Source organism: Camelus dromedarius, chromosome 1 (genome assembly GCF_036321535.1).
Source record: "Camelus dromedarius isolate mCamDro1 chromosome 1, mCamDro1.pat, whole genome shotgun sequence".
Classification (NCBI taxonomy): domain Eukaryota; kingdom Metazoa; phylum Chordata; class Mammalia; order Artiodactyla; family Camelidae; genus Camelus; species Camelus dromedarius.
Window position 1 is genome coordinate 104610282 of NC_087436.1, and position 17197 is coordinate 104627478.

Here is a 17197-nt window from a genome sequence, read left to right on the forward strand (position 1 = left end):
GACTCACTCCAGAACTGTTGGGAGGGGTGTGGGGTCTGACTAACAAACGCCCTGGTGATTCTTAGAATTAGGAACATTTTAGAAACACATTGAACTATGGGGTTTGTGGCTAAGGACTGACGTAGAGAGAATTGCCTATTTCATGAAGTCAGTCTGCTGCGTGGAAGGTGCACTGGAGGCCAGATGGCAAAATCAGAGATCTAGGGACAGATGAGGACGCAGTTTGTCTATATGAGAGTCTGATGAGGGGAGGGGTGGGAGGAATGGGAGTTGAGGAGAAGGGTTTGAAGGTACTAATGTAGCAACGTCACAGATTTGTGTACCTTACACTCACGTTAGCAAAGAGAAGGAATCTTCTTGATATTACGTATCTACTCTGGACTGGCTCGTGGCCGCCTCCCAGATTCATGCACTGAAGCTCTAACCCCAGTGTGATGCCAGTACTTGGTTCTTAAACTCTAGCGTGCTTCATAATCATCTGGGTGGTTTTTTAAAGACAAATTGCTGAGCTACACTCACCCTCAGAGTTTCAAATTTAGTAAGCTCAGGGTGGGGCCTGAAATTTGCACGTCTAACAAAGTTTTCAGAGGATGTGGATGCTGCTGGTCTGGGCCGTGCTTTGGGAGCCACTGTCCTATTGTATGGTATCCGCTGGTCAAGTCTCTCACTATCCCTCACCTGAAATGCTGCAACAGCCTTGTGATTCTCCTTCCATTTACTGGATTTTATTATGTCTTCTGACTTCCTAGTAATTTTAAAAGCATACTTCTTATATATGAGAAAATGCCAGCCTTGGAAGTTTTACTCCCTGAATTAAGAGTCTAGAAAACTCAAATTCCCAGCTTCCTTTGCAACTAGGATGCAACCTGGTGACCAAGCTCTGACACTCAGCATGCTTTGGAAACTTTGATTTCACAGGGAGCAGCTTGGAAAAGGAATGTCTGTGCAGATTTTTTTTTTTTTTTGAAACAGCGAAAGCTTTGGGGGTGGCAAGGATGCCAAAGTCAAGTTCAACACACAGAAGTACCCCCAGTGGAACATCAGCAGTGGGGCTTCCCCACTTGTGGTTTTAGGAATTGTCCCTGGACCCTTGACCCTAAGTCTTGTTTTCCAGGTCCTCCAAAAATATCTCTGTGTTGCCCAATATTCTTTTAAAATAAAGCCCTTTAAATAAATTAATTAAATTAAATTTCTTTCTGCTACACCAGCCAGAGTCAGCTTTGTTCATTTGCAGCTCAGAATTCTGAGTGATACACCCTCTTGGACTCCATTCTCTGTTCAGTAGAGATCATTCTTTGATCTGACTCAGTTACTTTTAAGGACAGACACTTTTTCATCTTAGTTTACAAAGACCTCTGGGGCCAGGCATCCTCCTAAGTCTCCCACCCCATCTGGTATCACTCTCCCTCCTGTCCAAATGAACAGAGCCTCACCTGCCATCGTTTCTTGTCCACCTTAGGGCCTTTGCACATGCTGCGGCTTCTGCCCATTGGATGCTCCCTATGGTTCTTCATGTGACTGACTCTTTGCTTATTACTCAGAGTTCAAATTGCTTGATGTAAATGACATCTCAGCAAAGAACTCTTTCCTAATTACACACTCTAACATGGACAACAGTCAACACATCACAGTCCTTTTGTCTTCTGCAGAGCACTAATCATGATTTGACATTTTGTTATTTGCTAATTTGTGTCTGTGTGTCCCCCATGCCCTCTAAAGAAGATAAACTCCGTGAGAGCAGGAGTCATGTTTGCAAATATTTTCTCCCAGTCTGTTGCTTGTCTTTTCATTTTCTTAATGCTGTCTTGCAAAGCACGAAAGTTTTTGAGTTGCATGAGGTCCGACTTATCAATTTGTTCTTTTGTGGCTCATACTCGTGACATATTGGTGAGATCTTTGCCTAACTCACGGTCTTGAAGATTTTCTCCTATGTTATCTTCTAAATGTGTTATTGTTTTAGCGCTTACATTCAAGTCTACTATCCAATTTGGGTTAAATTTAGTGTTTAACGTGGAGGGAAGAATCTTTCTGCCTCTGACTATCCAGTTGTCCCAGCAGCACTTGTTACAAAGGCTGTCCTTTCACTAGTGAATTGTGTTGGTACCTTCGTTGAAAATCAATTGACCACAAATGTAAGAATAAATGTAAGAATTTATTTCTGGACTCAGTTCTGTTCCATTGATCTGTATGTCTGTTTAATGATTTGTGTTTGCATCATCTGTCTCTTTAATCTTTCTGGAATTTATTTTGATTCATGGTATGAATTTAAGGCTGAAATAGCATTTTTCCTCCTCAAGATGTCTGATGAATATCCTGCCATTGTTTACTGAGTAATCCTTTCCTTCTCCATTGATCTGTTATGTTTATTAAATGGTTAAAAGAGGTTTTTATAGAAACATCCTGCATGTTACTGTGACTCATCCCATTTTTCCCCATCCAGCATTTGAGAAGCCCCTAATCCTGTATTCTGTTTAACCAAATGACAACAATTGTCCCTGCCTCAAAAGAGCTCATGATGGCAAATAGGAAGAGGACGTTGACATGTTAGAATAATAAATACAGAACAGATATTTGCACTGGACCTCAAAAAGGGCTAGTGCCTTTGTGGAAGAGTAACTGAAGGGAAGGGATTCTCAGGGGAGTTTCATATTGACTTTGGGTGGGGCTGTGGACACTTGGTCTTAAAGTCACCTTACCCCTGCTTACATCGTTCCTACCTATTTGTCTGACACTATTTTTAAAAAAGTATTACCATTTATTGGTGACAAACACTAAGTTTAACTTACATTTCACCGGGAGAAAAAATTCCAGTGTAAACTGAGTCAAAGCAGTACTTAACTCATAAAGCTATGGTGTTTTTCTTCTGGACGCACATATGCACATGTTTCTGTGCACAGCAGCACAACATCAAAGCAACAGAGTTACAGAGATAAGCGTGGTGTCTGACACTATTAATTTTCTGGTAGAGGTCGTGAAATTTTTAAACACTTAAATGACTATGAAATTCTGCAGGAAGGCTCCATCCACTCCAGTAGAGTTTAAAAGTTCAGCAATTTTCTCAATGAAGACACCCCAAGACATACTTGTAAAATTTCCAGAAGACCTAAGGCAGAGAGGAATGGCTCGTATGACAGGTCATCCAACTAAGGTTCAGTTGGACTTGACAGGTTGGGGAGCACCATTGAAAACAAGAATGAAGATGAAATGAAATTCAGAAAAATGTAAACTACTGTGTTTTGTCTCAAAAAAAAAAAAAAAATCTTCCTGAAGAATGTCATTCTAAGTGAAGTAAGCCAGAAAGAGAAAGAAAAATACCATATGAGATCGCTTATATGTGGAATCAAAACAAAAACAAAAACAAACAAACAAAACATAAATACAAAACAGAAAAAGACTCATAGACATAGAATACAAACTTGTGCTTGCCAAGGAGGCGGAGAGTGGGAAGGGATAGACGGGATTTCAAAATTGTAGAATAGATAGACAAGATTATACTGTATAGCACAGGGAAATATACACAAGATTTTATGGTAGCTCACAGAGAAAAAAATGTGACAATGAATATACATATGTTCATGTATAACTGAAAAATTGTGCTCTACACTGGAATTTGACACAACATTGTAAAATGATTATAAATCAATAAAAAATGTTAAAAAAATCAATGCCAGGGTAAGGGAAGCTTAGTAAAAAATAATGAAATTTTAGCTGCCTGAAAACTCAGTGTGGTTGTATTGATTTAGACCTGTTCTGTTTGCAAGGAGCAGTGACAAGCACTAGACTAAAGACACATAAAAAAGAGTTAAGAAATCACAGGAAGGAACACAAGGGACCGATTTCACCTGCTCCGTAGCCAGGCTGGTCTCCCAGACTACACAATGGAACCGCGTCTTATCTGGGGCTGGGTCAAGGGCACCACCACCACCACCACTGCTGCCAGCAGTATATAACAAAATGTATTTTAAAATATTGAAAATTTATCCAAATTTCCTAAGTCATCAGAAATCGGGCTCCTGGTACCTCAGCCGAAGAATTAACTTATTCTATTTCTTTGTGCATTTCCTTTCTGGGATTTCGAGGATAATGTCTGCTTTAGACTGTAGGGGGTTTAGAAATAAATGAAAGAATTTCTTTTCTTTCCCTATTCCTCTCTTTCCCTCTATAAAGAAAGCAGAACAAACAAATCACTGGCAATTCTGTTAAAGTCTTGAGTCGCATTTTGCAACTTGTTTATACCTACTATGGAAGTGAATTTACTAAAAATTCAAGCTACATGAGAACTTGACAGAGAACTTACATACTAAAAAATATTTTTTGTGTTATACATACTGTCTTATAACCTTTTGAAATTTAATGCACAATGAAGCATTTATCTGTTCATTAAATATTTTTCTGCAATAGCGGTTTTTGAATCTTTTTTGCAGTGAACTTGTAAGAAAATTCTGAAATCTTAATGGCTATCTCTTGCTGTGTAACAAACCACCGTAAACTCACAAAAATCATAGTTGTTTATTCATTAGTGATTCTGCAGTGTCTTGAGGCTCCACAAGGAAGAACGCACCTCTACTTCATGTGATGTGAGGTGCAGGGGCTGTGGGAGCCATTTTCAAGGTGGCCCCACAAGTGGGGGGCACACGTCACCGAGGGCCCTGAAAGTCATCCCCTGGGAAAACTTTGGCTTTTGCCTTTTGTGAGATGGGAAGCCATGGGAGGGTTTTGAGCACAAGAATGACGTGATATAACTTAGTGTTCACAGGTTATCTTGGCTGCTGTGTTGAGAATAAACTGAAAAAGGGACGGGCTGTCAAAGGGAACCAGTTAGGGAGTAACTGACATAACTCAGGTGAGAGATAATGGTGCTTTGGACAAGTGAGGCAGCGAGGGGAGCTGATAAGGTGTGATTGGATTTGGACTAATATTCATCTATGCTTTCTCCTTATTTTATGGCATTATTGTGCTCTATAAAGTTAATCTGGGTGTATACTTCAGAGGGAGTCAGCAACTAGACAAATATTTCTTGCACATCTATTCTTTCTTTCGTGCTTTCACAGTGCAGGAAACCCATTGGTTACTCAGGACAAGTCTGTACTTTTGACTTGAACAAATAACTTAGCTCAGGTTAAGATCTGAGCACCTGATCCTCTGATGGGGATGGGACACAAATGAATACTTGGCAATTTAGACTATTTCACAGTAAAGCCAGCTCTTCCCCTGCCAGGAACCTCCCACTCCCGCCCTGGGCAGAAACTGTATCTTATTGATCCTTCTGAGCCACCATCTTCCCCTGACAGCTGCCCTGCGCTGGCTCCACGGAGGTGGGCTGAGCTGAATTGCATCCCAGCAGCCTCCATGCAGATCGGAGTGATGTGGAGTGAGTTTCCTAAGATTAGGTCCAATTCTTGGAGGCCTCTGAGTGCTGGCATCTTCTCCTGGGGTACGTTTGGCTTTTTTCTTTGCTTTCTTTCCCCCTTCGGGGAGCCCCAGTGTTCTGCAGCTGTTACATCAGCCGGCTGCCCCGGCTGCCAGATGAGCAGAACAAAAGAGGCAACTTGGTGACTATTCACATCTGTACTTCTCGTAAGCAAACAGAACAGATGCCCTTAGCAACGGGGCTCTCCAGCTCAGGGCAGGGGAAATAGACCCTGAAGAGGGAAGTTTCTCTTCCAAGAGCTGACAGAGCCACTTAGCGATGGCAAGGAACATCATGAAACAGAACATTAAACTTTCATGAACTACAAGGCTTTGGAGGTCTAAGCCGCGAGTCAACAGAGAGGTTCAAATCTATATAAACACTCTGCATGCAAATTCCGGCACAGCTCTGGGCCTTATTTGGATCATGTGTTTCACTGCCTCCCTCAGGAGAGAGGGCTGTGAAGGCAAAAAGAGATGCTGTGGTTTTCTTCTGAACTTGGGGGTAGGGAGCACTCCCTAGGAACTCCTTGGCATTGTTGGGTTCCCACCCCTGGGCCTGTGCTCCAGCCTGGCCTTCCTGGGTCCTGCACTCTTGACCCCACTCTCAGGAGGGAGTCACTCAGTCACAGAGGGCCGTCCCTGCGCCCTTCTCTCCTCTGGAGGCTGCTAGCCCAGAGCCCAGTGCTGAGTGAGCAGGAGCAGACATGTAGGAGCATCTGCTCACTAAGAACAACTTCCAGTGCAAATTCACGATTTACTGTGGGCCAGACGGGCCTTATTCTTTCATTTAATCTCACAACAGCCCTGTGAAGTACATAGGATTACTGGTCTTGTTTTATAGACGAGCAGGCTGAGGCCCAAAGAGGAAAAGTCAGTTGCCCTGGGTCGCAGAGGCAGCCAGCCAGGCAGCCAGAATTTGCTCAAGGCGGTCTTATTTCCAAGTGTGGATTCTTCTCTGTCAAGCTACAACTTGCCTTGACTCTCATTTTGGGGATGGAAAGAGGTGAGGAACTGCTTAGAGGGAGATGTTAAGGAAGAAGAAATTTTCCTTCCTTTATTATAATCCTCCTCTGCAATTCTCAAATATCGCAAACTCTTTTTTTTTTTTTTTTTTTTTTTCGGTGGAGGGGAGTATGTGGAGTTTGTCTATGTGGCCTTATTTCTGGCTCTAGGGGTGGCCCCTGACCCAGACCTTGCTAATCAAAACACTGGGGACTACTACATGACCAAGTCAGGCCAGTCAGAGGCAAAGAGATTGGATTGAGGGCTTTCATTTGAGCCTGTAGGGAGGCAGCTTGACTCTTTTCTCACTAATTGTGAGCCAGGGAGGGGGCAGCTCCTGCCGCTGTTGGCAGCCATTTTGTGACCATGAGTAGAGATCCCAGTCTGGGAATAGAGTTAGCACACCAAGTAGAGCCAAGTCGACAGAGTGACACCAGAGCCTGACCTCACCCTTTGAGCATCTGAACTAAGCCATGCACTCTTCAGTAATGTGTGCTCATAAAATCTCATTTTTGCTGATGTTGGTTTGGGGCAGGTTTACTGCTACTTGTAACCGAAAGAATCCTAAATGGATACATGAAGCCCTCTGTAAATGTGTGATTGGTGCCATAGTCTGAGCTGTAACTGGGCAATTAAAAAGGCCCCCGTGTCTGAGCTGGGAGCTCAGAGGCTTGGGGAGAGCTGCAGGGCCTGGAGGAATGTGGATTAGGGCCATGGGCACAGTGTCAGCAAATACTTGTGTGGCCTTTCCCAAGTACTGTTTTAAGTGCTTTCACTCATATTAGCCAATTCAAGTTATCATTATCTCCACTTTTTAAAAAGATGGGAACTAAAGGCACAGAGAGGTTGGGGAACATATCCAAGATTACACAGCTCTTAAATTGGAAGTGTAGTGGTGCTCCTTGGCCCCTCTGCGTCTCTAGCTCGGAGCCTGGCACACTGTAAGTGCAAGTGTTGAATGATTAGAGAGGGGCGAGCATCAGGCTCCTGTTTTGCTCGCTGCTGCTTCCCCCTCCCAGCCTCCCCACTGGATCCCAGTCCCCTTAGCCCCAGTAGCCAAGGGGCTGACATGTGCTGAGTTCAGCTGTGTGCCAGGCACTGTCCTAAGCACTTAACACGCATTTACTTATCAAAACAATCTCATAAGGGAGGAATTATTATTACTCCCATTTTCAAGATGAGGAAACTGAATCTCTAAGAGATTCTTTGAGGAGCCCAGTTAGTATGTGTTGGAGCTGGGGACTGGCGGTTGGGGCTCTACCCCTCGTGGACACACCCCTTGGGTAGTGACCATCTCCCCAGCACCCTGCTGCTGTGATGTGTTCCCTTCTCTTGGAACTTCAGGTGCTGGCAGTTGCCTGATTTGCCCCTGAGCTGGCCCAGCCTGTTGGATGTCCTGGCTTGTGGACTATTACTGTATTGTCCTCTAGGCCCACCCTCTCTCTCCCATCTTGGGTTCAGAGCAATTTCAGGTGGTCCTGGTTGTCTCCAGCTTCTTGCCTGGCACTTCAAGGATCCACTAAGCCTCACGCTTTGTCTGAAATCCTGCTACCAGGAAGGGCTGTGTTGTGCACTTGGGTTCTTGTATTGACTCTCATCGGTCGGTGAGATTGGCCTTCAGGCCTTAACTCATCTTGTCCTTTGGGGCACAGAGGAAGAGGAGCAAGCAGAGGTGCTTACACGCTGCTCTCCTAGTGTCTGTGAGGTGGCCTGAGGTGTTCCAGATGGGTCACTAACATGAGGTGGCCTCTGCTCCTGGCCCTGGAACTCATTCTGAACATGATGGTTTATACCTCTGGAAAGACTCAGGATTCCAGAGCAGTGATATTTCCTTGGCTGTGCTCGGTGGGGATCAGCACTCTCAGCCAACTCTTGATTATCTGTGGGAGAAGGGAGAGGATGGACCACTGACATTTCCAAATAACTGAGAACTTACTCTGGCTGACAGCTCCAAGTATCCCTTGTTGGACCTCTTTCCAGGGCAGCTACCAAGAAGTCAAATCTATGGATTTGGCTTTGAAATCCTTTCCTCTTTTCTTCCCTCCTTTTTTCCCTGTGAGAAAGAGGCCTCCAGCAATGGACAAGGAAGGAGAGGAGCAGCAAGGGGACTGATGTAGCAGAGCATTCTGTTGTAAATAACAGAGAATCCAACTCCAGCTGGCTTGAATAGTGGAAGATATTTGTTTAGTCATAAGAATAACTAAAAAGTCTGGTGGTTGGGATGACATTAGGTAAGGTTTGCTCCAGCAACGAAGGCACCAGGGCCCCATTTCTCTCCTTCTGCATTCCACAGCGTGGGCTTTATCCGTAGATTTCACAGGATGGTTCCCTGGCTGTTCCAGGGTCTTGTTTCATGCTAGTCACGATAGCTATGCAGTATCAGACCTCACACTCTCTGAGGGAAGATACCATGTCTTCTTTAGCTTCTGTTACTGAGCCTTTCGATTTGGGCCCCAACAAGGGTTCTCCTGCCCAGTGTCACTCACACCAATAGAACTAGAATGAGTTGAGTTCAGAAGTGGAAGGAAAGTTTTATTCTTTGATCAAAGAATGGAGAGGTGTGAGCTCAAGCTCTAGAGCAGGCGATGGGCGGGGCTGCTTTGCAGCGATCTAGGCTGCTGGGAGGGGGCGGAGCTAACCGCTGGGCACAGCGCCTCTGCGCATGGCCTGCCCCCGCCATTGTGAACTGAGGCGCATGCGCAGGGCTTCTGCACATGGCCCGAGAGCAGCAGCGTTGGGTGGCCGCAGCAGTTCCGAGCTGGGAGCTCTAACCCTCTGTGTTCTGTGCAAGGCCTCTGCACACAGCCCTCTACAGGCAAGTGCAACTAGACTAAGCACAAAAAGAGAAGTTAGACCTTATCTTATCACCTAAATTTCATCTTATTTTTCCCAGGGACCCCAGTGGGCTTTGCTGGTGACAAATCCCTCCTCTGCCTTTCATCCTGCTCCTCATTCTTGAGGGGCTCTGAGGGGCGATGGTCTGTCCTCCGTAACTACTTCCTGCTGAGTTGGGCATTGTCATAACCCCAGGGAGACAAGCAGAACTTCTTTCCAGCTGCCTTTAGATCTGTTTGGCTGTCCCAGGCCTTCGCCCTGACTGTTCGTTGCCCTGAGTGACCACCATTGGAAGTCTTATAGATTCTAACCTTTTGGAGGCAAAGGACACCAGGCAATTTAAGACACACAGCCCAAATATTAGTAAGAGAACAATGGTTGTGAAAGGGCCCAGGAAAGGTAGAAGCCAAGTGCCGCTGGGGAGGGCCTGTTTTACCTCGCTCTGCATTTGTTTGGCCAGATGAGGCTGGCTGACTTCTGTCTGCTAAGTTGTGTCTTCCAGTGATCTGTCTGCACTTTTTCCATCCAAGCTACCTGCACTGACATAAAAGCAGTATTGGCCAGCACACAGAGCCTCCCTGGTAATCTAGGAAGAGAGGTTCACACAAGTAGTTAGGGGCGTCCATTGTCTCTGGCTGGGGCTCGGGGGTCTCTTCACTGGAGGGCGATGTGCCCACGGAGGGATCCCCTGCAACTTCAAGGCAGAATGGGTAGTTAGGATCACCAAGTGGAGTCCGTTTCACTTAATGAGCTGATTTTGTGAACTGCTGGGTTTCTAGGTTTGTAGGTCTAGCCGGAAGGGGTGGAGGGCCAGGTCAGTGGGTGTGGATAGCACCTGGTTACCATATTCCCTGACAGCTTCCATGGTTCTCCTACCTGGATGGCACACTTGAGTTGTTTCATTTCAGGGACATTAAGGTGTCCCTTCTCTCAGGCTTGGGGAATATGTCTACCATACATGAATTCGAATGCACTAAACTTTAACTTATCCCTTGGGACTAAGGGCATGCGGAGCAGGGCAATGGGAGGCAACTTAACCCAATTTTCTTGAGTTTCCTGACATAGCTTGGCTAAGGTCGGTTTCAAGGTCTGATGGGATCTCTCTGCTCTCCCCGAGGCTGAGTAGGGCAAGGTCTATTTTATGCCCGGAGCACTTGTTATCTGCTTCACCATTTGAGATGCAAGTGCTGGACCATTATCACTTTGTAGGGATCCTGGGAGCCCAAACCTGGGGATTATTTCTTTTAGTAATGCCTTAGTCACTTCAGCTTCCTTTTCAGTTCTAGTGGGGAATGTTTTTGTCCACCCAGGAAATGTGTCTACCATCACCAAGAGATACCTGGAGTTGCTTGGTCCTAAGAGGATGATGACATGATTGTGAAATCAATCTGCCAGTCTTCTCCAGGATATGTTCCTCTGGTCTGAATGGGTCTTATCTGGGGGCCTCTGGAGGGGTCTGGTCTTGGGGTTATTTATTGAGCAAATGGGGCGGGTCTCATCTACCCCATTGATTGTGCTCTTCATGCCCGGGGTCACCATGATCTCAACCAGCCAATTATATAGGGCTTCCCTCCCATAGTGAGTTCCTTGATGGGCCTCCCTGATGGCTTGACAAACTACAGTTTGGGGAAACAGGTGTTGTCCATGTTTATTAACTAGCCACCCATGGTTCCCCAAATCCCAACTAAAGCCCCATTTTCGGGTTTTGCCTAATTTTTCCTTTGTGTAGACTGGGGAATAATTGGATGAATCTGGCCTTCGGGGTATAAGGAGCAGTTGCCGAGTTACTGGTTCTAGGGCTGCCCTGCTGGCAGTTGCATCCACCTTGCTGTTTCCCCTTACTACCTCTGCTTCTCCCTTTCGGTGACCCCTGTAATGAATCACTGCAAACTTTTTTGGAAGCTGTACTGCTGCTAAGAGTTTCAGTAGGCTTAAGCCACATTCCACCTGCGTTGTCTAGTTCTAGCAGTGACTCTGCTAGATACAGAAACAGTAGAATATAGGCTTTCAGGGCCAGGAGCACTTGGATTTGAGTTTGAGGTCCACCACTTACTGATTGTGTGACTCTGAGCAAATGACTTTAGGTTTCTGAGCTTGAACTTTCTCATCTACAAAATGAGCGAGTAAGAGTCCTGGCCCCTTAGGGTCATTGAAATAAGACGAGTAAAGAAATTAGACGTGCTAAATGCTCAATGAATAGATTACTGTGCAGAGTAGTGCGTGGCACAAAATACGTGGTAAAAACACCAGCAATGATGATGAGGATGATGATTATGATGTTTCTAAGTGCCCATTATGACTGACTTCTCTTTTCCATCTAAGTCATCTAAATTTTTGACAGGCCTGACCACCGCAGGGTGCTGCCAGGGCAATCCAGGGTGGAGGCACGCCCTGGGGCTCCAGCAGCGAGCTGTTTTCTTGCAACATCTACTGCCATTTGGGTCTGTTATTTCCCCCGCAGCTCCTTGCTTCTGGGTCACTCCAGGGGACCTGCCCTCCAATTTCCTCACCACGGCAGCAGGAGTGGCAGCTGGGGGTGTGGGAGTCCGCAAGGAGGGACTTATGGGGCAGCCTGGGTGGCAGTGGGTGAGGTTGGTTGGCACGGGGGAGAGGTGAGAGAGGAGGAGCAGGAGGCCTGGGTATGGTGCCCTGGGAAAGAAGGGATCCTTCCAGCTTCCTGGATTGTGAAGCTAGGTCCACATCTGACCTTCCTCCCTGAGTAGAGCAGCCAGGTGTGGCCCTGGAAGAGAGACAACCACCACACCTGGGGCCGACCCCTTCAGGTCCCAGGATGTGCCAGAGATGTTTCTCCAACAGAGGCTGATGCAACTTTTGTGTGTGGGCCGCGGAGGTCAGGATGCTACGAGCCCTCACTAAGCGGAGGCTCCCTCCTTCCCGCTGAATTCAGCTCCTCCCTTAAGTACCCAGCAGAGAGCCTCTTTGGTTTCTGCCAAAGAGGGCTGCTAGAAACTCAGTGTCCCCCTCCCCAGATTCATACTCTGAAACCTCATTCCCAGTGTGATGGTTTAGAGGGGACACTTTTGAGAAGTGACTAGGGCATGAAGGTGGAGCCCTCACCAATGGGACTAGTGCCCTTAGAAAACAGACCCTAGACAGTGCCCTTGACCTTTCTGCCTGTGAGGACACAGGGAAAAGGGTCCATCTGTGAGCCAGAAAGTGGCCTTCCCTGGACACTATACCTGCTGGCACCTTGATCTTGGATGTTTAGCCTCCAGAATGGTGAGAAATAACTTTCTGTTGTTGATAAGCTACCCAGTCTATGGTGTCCTGCTATAATGGCCTGAACAGACTGAGACGAGGATGAAGGGAAGACAATCTGGAGAAGCACAGAGTGAGTGAGCTGGGAAGACCCTGGGGCCTGAGGTCAGGCTGCTAGGATTCAAATCTCAGCTCTCCTGCTTATAGCATTCATGCTTGGGGAATCGCCTAACCCACTGGGGCCTCAGTTTCCTCAGCCATAAAATAAGGATTGCTAACATTTGCGTTGTCTGTCTTGCAGAGTGGTTGTATTTAAAGTCCACCACTTCCTATGAGGGAAGGCCGCAAGTCCTCCTCAGCTTCCTCATCTGTAAAATGGGGTTGCAGATCCTTCCTCAGAGGGTTGTGGTGAGGCTTAAATGAAGTGAGGGATGCAAATTGCTCACCACAAGGAGGCAATCAGGATTTCTAAACTCCAAGATGCTTTTCTATCCCATGTCAGGAAAGAAGCCCCGTTTTCCTTTGGAAATTGAAGGGGACTTAGACATAAACCTGGTCTACCTGTGAGGCACACGGAGGGCACTGAGGGGAGAGCAGGTGCTTCCAGGACCCACAGAGCCCCGGGGGGATAGAATTCCAGAAGCAGCAGGACTGCTTGAGGATCTCAGGGTGGAAGCGCGGTGAGGAACAAGGCAGACACAGGCCGTCCCCTGCTTGGGTGGCTGTTCCTCAGGGGGAGTTCTGTTCAGCTGAGGATGCTTCATGCCAACACAGACCAGGGATGCCGGACATGAACCCTCCTGGTGGCTGGCTGTTTCAGTTCACAGACCTGTGGCTGTTTCCTCCAGGGCACACCCAGGGGACCAGGGCCACTGGGTCAGCTGCGTACTGGGGTTTATAAAACCATCACATTCAGGAAACTAACTGCTAGTTAAAAAAGCTCACTGCCTAAATTCTTAAAGGGAGGTTGTCATTTCCATCAGACTCTCTTGAGATCCTTGTTAAAACACAAATTTCTGGGCCCCACCCAGGAATCGGAATGGACTAGGAAAGTTCTGGGAACCTGCCTGTGCAGGAACGCCCCAAATGGGTCTTCTGGCTGGAGAACTGGAGACTGACAGGAAAGGAATCGAACATTCCATTAAGCATCAAATTCTCCTAACACCCTTTCCATGGAACAACCCCCTATTCTCAGGACTGACTTCATGGATGGAACCTCCCATGCTTAGAAGGGCCCCACCTTTGGCTTAATGCTCTGCTGTCACCATCTCTGAAATTCTTAACTTCTGAATGAGGAGGCCCCATAGTTTCACTTTCACTGGGCTTGTGCAAATTATGTAACAAGGCCTGTCCACCACGTAGGCGAGAACTGCAGAAAGGCTAGCCTCGCCCAGGGCCACCCAGCTAAGGAGTGGAAATGAGTTTGGAATCCTGAGGTGTCTGATCCCAAAGTTCTGCTGCCCCGTGACGCTGAGACACAAAAGGAATGGACTCTAATAGTGGAGTTCTGGTTTCAGCCACCTTGTCAAGTTCTAGGCTGAAGGCGGACCTTCCTGGGCGCCTCACACCATGCCTTGCCCATGAGAGTAAGGCCCACGTATAAGGTCTTTCAGCTTCAGGGTCGAGAAGATTCTGTGTGACTCCAGGCTGGCGGCCCCTGCTGGAGGGCGAGGATGGAGAAGTCCTCTCTTCTCTCTCCTTCATTTTAACTTTACTATACACAGAGGATAAGGCAAAGGGGTGGAGTGGACAGTGGACAGGATCTAGAGTCAAAAGATGTGGGCCCAGAGCCAGCTCTGCCACTTACTAGATGACCCGCACAGAGTAATGGGTCTCTGGAATTCTGAGCCCCAATGTCTCCATCTATAAAATGAGTGATGCAAACATAACCAATATCCAAGAGTGCGGTGAGGGTCAGATGGCCAGATGGACATGAAAACAGTATGTGAAGGTCAGTGCTGCCCTGGTTACATTCATGATTCAATGGGGTTGGTTGGTGGACACGTAAGGAAATGGTTTGGCGAGAGAAAAGGACACTCGGGTCCCACAGAGGGAGGTTTCAGGGTTGGACCTCTGGTGTCCCTAAGGTGGAGCTGGAGTCTGTGGTGACCCAGAATGGGAAAGAGGTGGGCGTTTCAGGTGCCACAGGGATTGGAACTCCATGTACTTGTTGCTCAAAGCTTTTCTTCTACAAAGGAAGGCAGAACTATGAATAATAATAATAGTAGTAAAACCCACCTATGATGGAGCAAGACAAAAAGAACTCAGAAGTGCAGAGAAAGGCCTTTCGGCTGAGATAGGGGCGTTTGGGGCGCGAGCGCAGTTCTTGCTTGTCAGGGAGGGACCCCACCCCTTCTTGCATCAGAGCCAGACATGGGATGTGGCAGTTTGAGAGCCAAGGAGAAGCAGAAAACAGGCCTCAGAGAAAGAAGCTTGTTTTACCTGAGGCAATGTTTCTGTTTTGTTTTGCTTTTAAAGCAGCATTTTACTCAAATCTTTGCTTCTGAGACCATGGGGCTGAGATGAGTGAGTCCTCTGACAGCAAAGAACCAGGGGCTCACGGGACCGGAAGGACTGTGAGGCCCCGAGGCCGAGCCAGGTGGAGGGCAGGTGAGGGCAGAAGGTCAGGGTGGCTCCAGCCCGCACAGCTAAGGGCAGGTCCACCGAGGCCAAAGACCTGCCCTGCTGGGCAGGTGGCCCACGCGACAGGGCCACGTTGAGGAGCAGGTGCCAAAAGCAGGTTAAGAAGGAAGAACAGGTAGGCACAGCCTGGGGGTGGACGAGCCCACACAAACTAGGCTTAAGGTGCAAAAGGTGTTAAAAGGATAAATACTGGCCTGATGCTGGAGGGAAGCTGATTTTACTGAGTTTCTCATACTGGGGTCCAGGGTCCTGGAGCGCCTGCGGATGATTCTTGGGAGTCCACAGATTCTCTGTGAGGATATTTAAGTTTTGTGTTTTCATGTTGATGGCGACCTGAAAAGAAGAGTTAGTCAGTCTAAGCATATCCTGGGTCGTCTGGATTAGTGGCCTTGCACCTTGTTTTTGGGCATCCACCCACAGAAGGAATGCATTTTACATCACGACCTGGTTCCCAGACACTGATATTCACGCACGCCTAAGGAGAGCTGACGGGCAGCCCACCCAGACCAGTGCTGCTGCACCAGTTGTAAAATATGGAGATATTCCAAGCCAGCTGGCAGGTAGCTCTGAGCCCCCTAAGTGTCCCTGTCCCCACCGCCCTGATAGACTTGGTGCCGCCTTTGGGGTCACCCTCGCCCAGCCCAGGAGGCAACCGCCGGCAGAGGCGAGGGGAGGGGCACTGCCGCAGGCCCCAGTTACTGCTGTAGCAGATGACCACGGACCGCACGGTTTAAAACAGCCGACACTTAGTGCCAGACATCTGAGATCAGTTTCCCTGGATCCAAACCAAGGTGTGAACAGGGCTGTGCTTCTATCTCTGTCAAACCTCCCTCCACCTTTCTCTTTTCAGAACACTTATGATTGTGCGAGTGTGGCCCACACAGATAATCCAGGATAATCTATCCATCTCAAGGCCCTTAACTTAATCACTTCTACAAAACCCCTTTTTCCTTATAAAGTAACATTTACAGATTCCAAGGATTAGGACCTGATATTGTCAGGAGCCGTTATTCAGCCAACTGCAGTGGGCCTGCAGGGCCATGCTCTGGAGGTGATGCTGGCGTCTCTTTGCATTTGTCCCGTCTGTGTGTGTGTGTGTGTGTGTGTGTGTGTGAAACAATTTTCTGTGTATGATACTTATTCTGACACCATGTGGTACACGCTGATGTTTTTTTCCTCTCTCATTTAAAAAAATTTTCACTGTTTTAAATCTAATCTAATCTAATTTTATTTTATTCATCTATTTATTTTTCTTCCAGTCTTGTTGATATATAATTGACATACAGCACTGTATACATTTAAGGTGCACCACATGACGGCTGATTTACATACATCATGTAATGATTTCTACAATATATTTAGCAAACATTCATCAGCTCATATAGATACAAAATTAAAGAAACAGGAAAAAAAGGTTTTTCTTGTGATGAAGACTCACACATGAGAGGATTTATTCTCTTTCACATATAACGTAGAGCAGTGTTAATTATATTTATCAGGTTGTATATTACATCCTTAGCCCTTATTTATTTTATAACTGGAAGTTTGTATCTTTTGACTGCTTCCCTCACCTCCTACCTCTGGTAACCACAAATCTGATCTCTTTTTCTCTGAGTTTGTTTGTTTTTGAAGCATAATTGATGTGCAACACCATGTTAGTTCCTGTTACACAACATAGTGATTCAGTATTTCTATACATTTCAAAATAATCACCATGATTAGTCCAGTTGTCATCTGTCACCATACAGAGATATTACATAATTATTCACTATATCCCTCACGCTGTGCGTTTCATGCCTGTGACTCATTTATTTTGTTACTGGAAGTGTGTACCTCTTAATTTCCCTCACCTATTTCTCTCTTCCCTCCACCCCTCACTCCTCTGGCAACCACTTGTTTGTCCTCTGCATCTAGGACTCTGTGTCTGTTTGATTATGTTTGTTCATTTGTTTTGTTTTGAGATTCCACATATAAGTGAAATAACACAAGTATTTCTCTTTCTCTGTCTCATGCATTATCAGCATAATTCTCTCTAGGTTCATCCATGTTGTCATGCAAAAGGCAAGATTTCATTCTTTTTCATGGC

The 17197-nt window shown here is 46.6% G+C and overlaps 1 long non-coding RNA gene across 1 annotated transcript in view; it reads left to right on the plus strand.

The window, feature by feature from the left end:
- The first annotated feature begins 5288 nt into the window (after positions 1 to 5288).
- The window catches only part of LOC116156539 (uncharacterized), a 67107-nt gene continuing 55198 nt past the window's right edge, over positions 5289 to 17197 (plus strand). The window contains exon 1 of the long non-coding RNA XR_004140394.2: positions 5289 to 5434. This is a non-coding gene — a long non-coding RNA (uncharacterized LOC116156539). The remainder of the gene's footprint in view (positions 5435 to 17197) is intronic.